We start from the raw sequence: 11,677 nt of genomic DNA, 5'->3' as shown, positions 1-11,677 counted from the left end.
CTTTGATACTATTTTCCCAGATCATGTGAACCTGAAATTTATTTTAACTAAGTTTCTATTTTATTTTTGAGAATGTTTATGAAGACTAAATTAATATAAGTGCTTAATTTTCCTTAAGCCACTTACATAGAGATATTTTATAAATTGACTTCAGCAATACCATGCTGAGGTAGAAAAATATAGTATCTGTAATGTACATGTGCATATAGACAAACAGAGGTCTTAGAGCTTCTGTTTTAAAATAATGTAAAACTCACTAATTTATAAATAGCTGAATAAATTAAATTTACTCAGATGGCCAAAGTTGTTTTACTATTTGTGGAAAGGAGTTTTAAGATTTGCATTTGTCCCTGAAAGTAATCTTAAGGAGGAGGGGCTATGATCTAAAGTTTGGGCAAGAGAGCACGTTTTGTAAGTCCTCTTTTCTTTTTATTCCTTTACTCTTAGGTGAGTGTGGCATTGTTTTAGATACCTCCTGGGATGTTTATATTTCAAAGACATGTAAGATTTGTATCTTCATGAGGCAGAGAAAGAATGCAAGTTCTTTCAAGAAGTACTTTGATTTCCTAAGGCCACTACTTTACAAACCTTTTGAGATAAATAAGGGATATTTTAGGATTTGTAAGAAGGAATGGATGGACTTTAGATTGCCTCTAGGGGCGCCTGGGTGGCGCAGTCGGTTAAGCGTCCGACTTCAGCCAGGTCACGATCTCGCGGTCCGTGAGTTCGAGCCCCGCGTCAGGCTCTGGGCTGATGGCTCAGAGCCTGGAGCCTGTTTCCGATTCTGTGTCTCCCTCTCTCTCTGCCCCTCCCCCGTTCATGCTCTGTCTCTCTCTGTCCCAAAAATAAATAAATGTTAAAAAAAAAAAAATTAAAAAAAAAAAAATAGATTGCCTCTAGAGTTGAATTTTTAAGATTTGTAAATCTCTAGAAAAGGAAAGTTGCTCTCATTTTTTTTCTTTTCTTCTTAAGTGCAGAACAATTGTACTTCCAATGTCCTGATTTTTTATATCTGCAAATATCTGAAGGCAAATAGAAAGGGGTCTAAGTGGACTTTGATTTTTGTTCTAAGTCTAATTTCTGTTCTTCTGTCTTATTAAGGGAGTCCATAAGGCTAACTGTTAAACCAATTTGACATTTTTCAGGATGACAGCATTCTGATTTTTTTTTCAAATAGAACCTATTTAAAGGATCATCTCTAGACATTGACAGGTAGGATCTTATTTCTCTCACTAGCAAGTCAAACCAGTAAGATTTAATGAGTTAACCATGGACTCAGTAGGCATCCCCAAAGGAGAGTGCAAATAATGAAGCCCTTATAAGGTCCAGAAATTCACTGCCAAAGTTAGCCTAGGTAAGCAAAGGACCTTCGTTATCAAAGGCATGGATGCCTCTAGTCACAGACCTGCTAGTCTATGAAACTGGCCAAGTGCTACTGGAATGGAACTTCTCCAGAACTAACAAGACAATGAAGGTTGAGACAGCAAAGGTCCCTTATGGCCCAGGATTCCTTTTGAAAACCTGCCCTGAGAGCTGGAAATGTTGAACAAACGATGCCAGTAAAAAGCCCAGGTTGTTAACTATGCTTTTGACCAACCAGCTTATTGGATTCATAGCCTATTTAGCTGTCCACCAGATGCATGCTGGTACCTGCACCCTCTGAATGGTGGAGAATAGGGAAAACATTCTCAGTGGTCATAAAGCCAAGTTCTCAAGACATAGGAAAGGATGAAAGGGAAACCTCATCCTCCTTTCTTTATATACACATATAATTAACAGTAGACTCAAAATGACACCTCAGAAGAATGGTCATGGGGTTAGGAATTGTGTGGTGTTTTACAATGTACCTTGTTGCATGGAAGTTCTCTTGGTGTTGGTGTGTGACCTAGTGTCAATATACCCCATTCTGTGACCAACTTATCCTAACGTGGGAGTCTTTGGGTTAGGTGGAAATGCTCTAACAGCTCTTAGGTGCTTGACCCATGCCCACCAATTTTGTGGCTTTGGCTTCCAAGATGCCCCTTAGTAACAGCCTTTACCTCATGTGCACTTTAAACCACAAAATAGTTAGTCTAAGCAGAAACCAGTCTGATGAGAACTACGAGCTCATCACTCTATGAGGCTGGCTCAAACAGCAGACCCATTAGGGCCTATGCCTGTGTTCTGCCCCATGTTTTTTTGTTTGTTTGTTCTTGTTTTTTTTTTTTTTTTTTTTTTTTTGCCATATTATGACAACACAAAGAAAAACAGTGACCATCTCTAGAAGGAAATGAATTAGTCAAACAAAGAGTACTTTACCAAATTTACCACAGTTGCTAAGCCCAAGGAACTAGTTCCACAGATATTTTTTTTCCTGTTATCTAGATTTAGAAAGAAAGAGAAAAAGGACTATCTGTGCTTTCATTTTCATTGGGCCCCACAGACAGAGATTGGGAGTCTGACATGGTAAGAAATCTTACTTTCTGCCAGCTTTCACCAATATCTCTCAGCTGCAGTAGCCTCAAAGTGAACAAGTGTCCAGCCAGGAAAATTTATCTTGCCAACTGTATCAACTGTTGGGGAGGAAAATTTTCCTTTATTATTCATGATTCTTCTGGCTGGTTTAAGAATTGCATTGACATGAAACAGATTACAAGAGAAAATCAAATTTAATTACATATGTGTGGGAAAACCACATAAACATGAGAGATTCCAAAGACAGGCAAAATGTGGTATATATGTCATTCTGTACTAAAGAGAAGTGGGGAGGGGTTGGGGGCTTCAAAGGGAAGGAAGGCAATTCACAGGAAGAGTGTAAGGGGTCAATATTTGGCAAACAAATGTTTGCTGGACCATACAGAAGCAATCGAACAGGGAGATAAATTAGCAAGCAGACTTTTATAGGTTCCTCTCTATACCACACCAATTCATATTATAATGTAGTTATCTGTGAGGATAGCTCCCTTCTTGGGAAAGGTCCTTTGTCTAAATTCTTTAAGCACTTAAGGGGGAGGCAAAAAGAAAAAAACATCTTGAGTCTTCTGTTTTCTTAAAATAGCCTGAAATAGCTACATGCCAAAGAGACATATTTTGGGGTGGCACGTTTTGTTCCCATATAATGACTTTTTCAAATCCTGTATGGACTTCAAGATTCAGCTCAAGTGTAGTCTCTTTCATGGACTCTTCTCCAGCTATTTAGATTTGCTGTTTCTGTTACAATTTAATCCTAAATTATCCCTTCATGTGTTAGTTTTTATAAAGTGTGATAATGTATACAAGCAGTTTCACATCTTGTACAATTCAAGTTTTTTTTTTCAACGTTTATTTATTTTTGGGACAGAGAGAGACAGAACATGAACGGGGGAGGGGCAGAGAGAGAGGGAGACACAGAATCGGAAACAGACTCCAGGCTCTGAGCCATCAGCCCAGAGCCTGACGCGGGGCTCGAACTCACGGACCGCGAGATCGTGACCTGGCTGAAGTCGGACGCTTAACCGACTGCACCACCCAGGCGCCCCAAGATTTTTTTAATTAATGGAATATATGCAATCAGGAAACTCTTTAGTAAGTTGTAAGCCTGATCCTCGAACAATGCAGAGGTTTGGAGTGCCAACCCCCATCATTAGAAAATCTACTTATAACTTTTGAGTCCCCCAAAACCTGTTAATAGCCTACTGATAACTGGAAACCATACTGATAACATAAATAGATTAACACATATTTTGATTGTTATATGTGTTATATACTACATTCTTACAATAAAGTAAGCTAGAGAAAAGAAAATGTTAAGAAAATTATAAGGAAGAGAAAATACATTTGTAATACTAAATGTTTATTTATTGAAAAAAAAAAATGCTTGTATAGGTGGGCCAAGCCAAACTAGGACAGGGGCACTGGCAACCTGGCTCTGGGATGGCAATGATCTGTAGCCTGGTGACACTGGCTCAGCAACAGCAGCTGTGGGGTACACCTGCAGGTGACAATGTCAGCCTGAAGGTGTAATACAACTGTCCCTTCTTCCTGGAGGTAAACCATCAGACTGTTGCCATTGACAGCTGTTGCCACATGTGAGTGTACTGGCCTTTGGGAGGTTCCAGGACTGGGGTGCCCCCACAAGGATGAGTCTGTGCCTGGCTCATAGGGGCTCAAGGACTAAGGTCTCCCCAGTATAGCCTCCAAGCTGGATGTGCAAAGGACTTGGGGAGCAGGAGCACTGGGAAACAAGGCTCCTTGCATAATACCATTCCTGCCCTCTGGGCACATTCCTCTGCTTCAGCCCAGCCTCCTGATCACTAGCCCTGGAAGCTTGACTTGACCACCTTATGGGCACACAGGGTGACCTGTAGCCCTGTGTGGTCTAAGGCCCCCAGGAGCTGTTGAAAACCCCAGCAGACCTCCCCAAGTACTCAAAAGGCACTGGGTGTGACCTCTGCCAGTTGTCTTTGATTCATTCTGGTGAAGACCAGGGTGGGCAGATATAAATAAATGTCTAGTGGCTTTTGCTGTCAACTCTTAACAAACAAACAAACAAAAACTTCATATAAGTGGGCCCTCATAGTTCAAACCCATGTTGTTCATGGGTCAACTATACTTCTCAGTCAGTATCCATTGCTTGGAAACTTCCCCAAAGGATGTTAATAAGTGTTTCATAGCAGTCAAAGAAAAACAACCCTAAAACTTAAATTGTTTTTTTATTACAAGATTTCTCAGATTCTTTAATATGCTGCTATACATTATGAACGTACCACATGGGATCGATCTATCTATCTATCCATCAATGCATATTATCTATCTACCTAGTCTAGTTCATAAACTTTTTGGCTAAAGAATGCTTCCCCCACCCCCACGCCCAGAACATTTAGAGGGACTGTTTTCCTTGGAGTACATTTTGATATATGTTGAGGACTCTTTGAGGACAGTGAGCACATTTGCTGTTGTTTCATTCATTGCGCTTAGGAACCCAATTAAGTTCCAAATGATTAGGAAAGTAAGGGGACTGAGATAACATTTATTGAGTCCTAAACATGTACAATGTTCTATGCCTAAGAACTTTGTATTTGTGGTCTAGTTAGTCTGTGCAGCATTCCTATATTATCTTTAGTATTTACCATATTACATGGTTGAGGACACTAAATTCAAACGGTAATTTGCCCAATGTTGCACAACTGAGAGTTGCCAAGTTCAGATATAATCCCAATTTATGAAATGTTTAGTACACCTGCTACTTACTTCATCTCTATTATTATTTATATTCCGTAAATAGCCAGGCAGGACTTTAGGTGGTTGTTGATTTTTCATGATTTGTATATATTTTATGAGTACCATGAGAAAGGTTAAGTAATTAACTCATTTAAGTAAGTTAACATGGGCAAACCTCTACAGGAATTTAGTAATTGCTGTTATAACTATCAATTTTGCAATAAAAGAACTCATATCACTGCATTATTTCCCATTTCAATATTTAGAGGCAATAACAAGCACAAAACATTTACTAGGGATTAATGACCATCTGAAGTTAACTGTCCTCAACCCTATCTTAGGCAGTCTACCCCCGCCCCATTAGTCATTAATTCCTTAAAAATGCCGCACATTTGAATTGCTATTTTTGAACAATAACACTTTGACTCTGTTGGGTGGACACAGTATAAGGGGTATTATATCTTTTTTTTTTTTGTCTTTACAGTTATTTAGAATTAAAAGATGCAAAATCATAGACTTACTTAATCCTCGTGACTATATATATTTGAAAAACATGTTATTGTTGATGTTTAGGACATTTTATCATCCTAAGCTTTTTACCTAACCTTTTTACTGCAGAAAAAAAATATTTCACTGATCGGGGCGCCTGGGTGGCGCGCAGTCGGTTAAGCGTCCGACTTCAGCCAGGTCACGATCTCGCGGTCCGTGAGTTCGAGCCCCGCGTCAGGCTCTGGGCTGATGGCTCAGAGCCTGGAGCCTGTTTCCGATTCTGTGTCTCCCTCTCTCTCTGCCCCTCCCCCGTTCATGCTCTGTCTCTCTCTGTCCCAAAAATAAATAAACGTTGAAAAAAAAATATATAAGGAGGAAATTAATGTCACCCGACCATTCCAGTAGATCAGTGAAATATTTTTTTTTTAATTTTTTTTCAACGTTTATTTATTTTTGGGACAGAGAGAGACAGAGCATGAACGGGGGAGGGGCAGAGAGAGAGGGAGACACAGAATCGGAAACAGGCTCCAGGCTCTGAGCCATCAGCCCAGAGCCTGACGCGGGGCTCGAACTCACGGACCGCGAGATCGTGACCTGGCTGAAGTCGGACGCTTAACCGACTGCGCGCCACCCAGGCGCCCCTAATTTCCTCCTTATAAACCACCCAACTCTCCCCCAATATAGATAGTAAAGAGGCTTATACTTATCTTCCAAATAATAGTGCATCTTGGAATATTTGTCATAGTAAATGTTAGTATAAAGTTATGTTCATAAATGCAAAATATTTTCCAGCCAAAAGAATATGCCCTTTGTGACCTGGTTGGCTATCTAGGGCAAGCAAAATCTGATTTGTGGTTCTTTATCTTCCTACAAATTAGCTGAATGTGTCAGAGAGGGTTTATAGTACTCTATATTCTCAAGCAGATAAGGGGATGAGAAAAATATCAAGTCAGTTAATTCCTGTAAGCTGTTGACTAAGGGCTAAATATACTAATCTGCTAAAAATTATAGTTTGATGAACACATTCCTACTTATCTTTGAGAAAATTAGTAAATAAAGAGATGTGTTAAGTAGATGCCTTATTTGACCTAGACATTTTTATCTTTCTAATCTAGGTTATCCAGATGATTTGTTTTCATTCTAAAGTTGACTTACTTGTTTCCATCACTACAAGTTCACAAGGCATAAAAACTATAATGACTTCTTTAATTTTCCATGGGCGAGGTGGGTTTTTTTTAATGTTTATGTATTTTTGAGACAAGAGGTAGGTTTTTATTGTAAAATAGCTCAAAGTTAAAATAAGCCAGTTCATTGATGTCTGTTGAGAAACACCTAAATGATGATATCTTGATTTTGCTTTCTATTTCATTATTTATATAACCTTTAACATTTAATATGAGAAGGAAGGCTTGTGCCTCACAGAAGAGAGGGAAAAGACATCTATTCCGCCTTTAATTCCATTTTGAAATCTGCCATTTACTGCTCCCTTTGATACAGTTCTTTCTTATGTTAAAATATATTCTATTACTTATATAAATAGCAGGACTGTCACTCTTAATGCAACTTGCCTTCATTTTTGCTTTGTAGTTTGCAGGGGACAAATGGGATGATTTTGAGGTATTTTATTACTGTGAATGCTGCCTTTAATGTAAAGGTGAGAAAGTTTAAAAAAAAATCTTTATAAAACTTGTGAAAAAGGAACACTTGCTCAACATGAGCTGTTTAATTAATATACCTGAAACTAAGATTAGTTAAAAATTCGTCTCGGTCTCTGATGTCCTATACACCAGGAAGGATATGACACTCATCTTGTTATGTAGAATGTCTTAGTATCAAGTGTTCTAATTCTTTGCTCTAAGAAGATGGAGATTTCAGGCAATGGAAATTGTCATGGTTCCTTCAAATCATCCTGCCCAAGGCATGGCCACACTCACAATTTCAGGTAGATTTGGAATAATAAATATACTGTGCAGATTGAAAACTGGAATGAAATAGGGAGACAAAATGCACTGCCTTTAGGGGCATAGGTTCATTATGCCAAAAAGTAGAAGTGGTATGCTAGGAAACTGATACCAAATCTTAATGAGTGGAATCTCATTACAGGGAAAAGGTTAGTTTCTGGTGATCAGCCCAGATAGCAAGACTAAATCTACTAATTAGAGAAGCAGAAGTCTGAGAAACACTCTCCCCTTACTAGGCTCACCTAATTAGGATCTACTGGTGATCTTAAATGCTTAATCAAATGAAGGATCTATTCCTTTTCATCGTGTAATTGTGGGCAAGTTTACTTAACTTCTTTGGGTCTCCATTATTTAAATTTGCAAATCAGGAATGATAGTAGTATCTGCTTCATAGGGTTATTGGGAAATCAATTAATATCCTTCAGAGTGATGCATGGGAGAGTAAATCCTTTGCTGTCATTATTACATCAATCTATTTGGGGCTGCTTTTGCTAGAAGATGGCAAGGGAAGTACTTTGCACTGGATAATTTGGACAATGAGAAGTAAAATGAATTAACAAATGAATTATTTTTCTCTGTGCGAAAAAGCTTTTAAAAAAACAATTTCCTGAACTTAAAAATTAGTAGATTTGTTATCAAATTGTGTTCTCACTTAATTTCTTCATTCTTTCTCATTCTCAGGCTTCTACCATACCTGATCTCATACTTTATAAACCACTTCAGATCATCTGAATAGTAGTCTTCCTCTTGGCTCCAAGGTCTTCCAGAATCTCAGGTGATTTCAAATCTTGGAGCATGACTTATTTTGTTTTCCTGGCCTCTATTTAGCTCCAGTGACTACCTCTCAACTCTCCTTTAACATCCACTCCTGTAGCCATATCTTTGCTGCTATGATCATAGGCTCCTCCAAAATTGAAATCTTAAGTGACAATACTTCAGTCTGTGACTGCAACCTCATGTTGTCCCAGGTTTCCTCTACCTTTCCCAATTCACCTTTTCTTTGACTTCATTGACACCTGTTGTTTTGTTTTGTTTTGTTTTGTTTTCCATTCTGTGAGTCCACTTCTGACTCCACTTCCTCATGTGCCCTAATACATCTGTCACATGTAACTGGGGCACTCTAACACGAGATAGTTCTCATGTTCTACCTTCTCTCCTTTTATACAGGAGCTCCTGAGCAAATCTGAAGAAAATATTCTAACCACTCAGCTTTGTGATCTTAACAGGTTCCTGCTGCCCAGTCTTACTGAGCACTCAAAACTATCTAGTAATTTTCCACAGTGACTATTTCAGATTGTCTCTTGTCTTTTCTAGTTTCTACCCCATATTCTACTTCTATCCCTATGACACTCCTACATATAAACAACCTAATTCTGAAGAGAAAATCTGATTTATTGCCTATAGAAAAAAAATATATATATATAATACTCAGAACTGTACACAGTAAATCTCATATAAATGTTTAATGTTTTTATTATCATTGTACTTTTCAGGAGGTGAAAGTCCCTCAATATTTTATCTCTCTGCCTTCATCTATACAATCTTCCTTGTCTTTTCCCATTGTCACAAAGAATAACACAGAACAAAGTTTTCTAAGGTGATACCTCTTCTTGTAATCATGGACCCATATTTACCTCAAGTAAAGTAATTGATCAATTTTCCTTCTCTAATGGCTCTTTACTATCATCATTTAAACATATTTTGATCTCTTCTATTCTTCTTTTCAACTGTGAGTCTGATCCTGTATCTTTTCTTCAGTTATCCTATGCGTAACTTTCATTTTTATAATTTTTGACAATTTCATCCTTCTGAAAATGTTTGTGGGGAAGTTGGTATTGAATCCAATTTCCCAATAGCATATTTATAATCTCATTCATTGGTTCTTTTTCCTTTGTCCAGATGTTGATGTTTCCCCTGATTATCATCTCCATATATGTGATTTCATTCACATCCATTGTTGCAAGAACACTGCATTTTTTCCCATCAGTATTTCTTTCCTTGAATTGTTCTAGACTGGTATAGCCAACTACTTACTGCCTACATATCAAACTTAAAATATGAACCCAGAACTCATCATGTCTTACCCTCCCACCCAAAATGTATCTCCTTCTTATAATCACTGTGCTAGTTAGTAGCACCATCAATTCTTAAGTAAAAAAAATTTCCTGGTCCATTTTGACTATGGCTTTTATCTTTGCACCCAGATATAATCAACCCAGTCAATATTTTTTTAAATATACTTCCAAAATATCAAGTTTATTTTATTCTTCACTACTACTACCAATATACTCAATACACTCTCCAAGACTCCAGTCTTTATTTGGTTGAAACCATTCTCCACACACTATCCAAAATTATTTTGAAATATAGTCATGACAATAGCAAAAACTTATGTAGGCTCTCTGCACTGAGGTACACATAGGAGTAAGCTTCAGGTAACTTATTTGAACTGCATTTAATTATACTAACATATTTTCCCTGTTTCCCTTTCAAATATTCAAATTTGTTGGTGAAAATAAAAGAGTCAAGCATACAAAATAATTGAATTATCAGAAAAGCACCATCATTCATCAAAATTACATTTCTTTGAACTTAAATGAGCTTACAATGGCATATATTTCCCAAAGCTAAAAGTAAATACTCTCATTTATTAAACACATATCATATTTTTGTACTAATAGACATACTGTATTTTAGATGGTAAAATTGATAATGAGTTTATAATGTTGAAAGAAAGATATTATTTACCTAATGGTGTAAATTTTCTTATCATCTTAAAATCATCTTAAAATCTATGAATTAAAAATATCATCAGGATTTATAGAACTGACACTTTAAGATTTGACAATTTGATAATACTTTTTGTAAGTCAACTGAAAAGGTCTGGTTATACTGAAGCTAGCTCTTCCAAGATAAATGAAGTGTCTCTTATTAGAGCAGTGCTTTCATTCTTTAGTTGGAGGTATGGCTAACCAATATATACTATTTAATAAATAATAGTTGAATGAATGTCTTGGTTCTCCGAGCTTTTCTCTAGGCTGTACTAAAAAACGTTCTTTTGAGGATAGCTGTTTAAATCTGCCTATGTTATTTCTTGCCTACTACTACCATACTTTTATTAATGATCCTTCCCTGTCATTAATCCATGCTTGCAATTTAATATTTATTTGTTGATATTGCACTAAAAAGTTTCCTTGAGATACACTGCAACATTTCAACATTATGTTCTAATAAATGCCCTTACGCAAACATCAGTGTTTATGGGGCATAAATTAGAAAACGATGTTTTGTTTAGCAGTATTTTAGTTTGTTTTTACCTTTTCTACTCCTAAAATATGCTGCCTAAGAATTTAATTTCAGAGTTATCATTTTCTGAACATTTTAATACCATTTTAAGTGAATTCAGGTTTCTTTAATATAATTATAAAGACTAACTTAGGGGTGCCTGGGTGGCTCAGTCGGCTAAGCATCCGACTTTGGCTCAGGTAATGATCTTGCAGTTTGTGAGTTCAAGCCCCACATTGGACTCCACATTGATAGTGTGGCGCTTGCTTAGGATTCTCTCTTTCCCTCTTTCTCTCTCCCCTCCCCCACTTGCTTTCTCTCTCTCTCTCTCTCTCAAAAATAAACTTTGAACATAAAAAAATAAAAATAAATAAAGACTAATTTACATAAAGCTGACTAATATAAATTAAATCTTGAGATACTTAAATTTTGACAGCCCAGTATTGGCAATCCAGTACTTTATATGTAGACAGCTCAAATTCATTTAACTTTAATTAATGATTTCTTTATTCAAATAATTGTTCAAAATTTATAACCAGCAAACTTAGGCCTTTTTCCCACAGGGATGCCTTTCTCTATAAAAAATACTCAAAATTACATTTGACAGTTGTTTCGGTATGAAGATGAATACTTTCCAGAATCAAATTATTATTATATTTTTGTAGCATTACACTATTACCTTTTTTTCCTTACTTTAAAAGAAATTAAAATTAAGTCTTTTCTACCTAAAATTATATTGAGCACTGTGCCCACAGTCCTGAATG

Source organism: Leopardus geoffroyi, chromosome C1, assembly GCF_018350155.1.
Source record: "Leopardus geoffroyi isolate Oge1 chromosome C1, O.geoffroyi_Oge1_pat1.0, whole genome shotgun sequence".
In the NCBI taxonomy this organism is placed as follows: Eukaryota; Metazoa; Chordata; class Mammalia; order Carnivora; family Felidae; genus Leopardus; species Leopardus geoffroyi.
The sequence above is the reverse complement of the archived record's forward strand: the minus strand, read 5'-3'. Positions refer to the sequence as shown.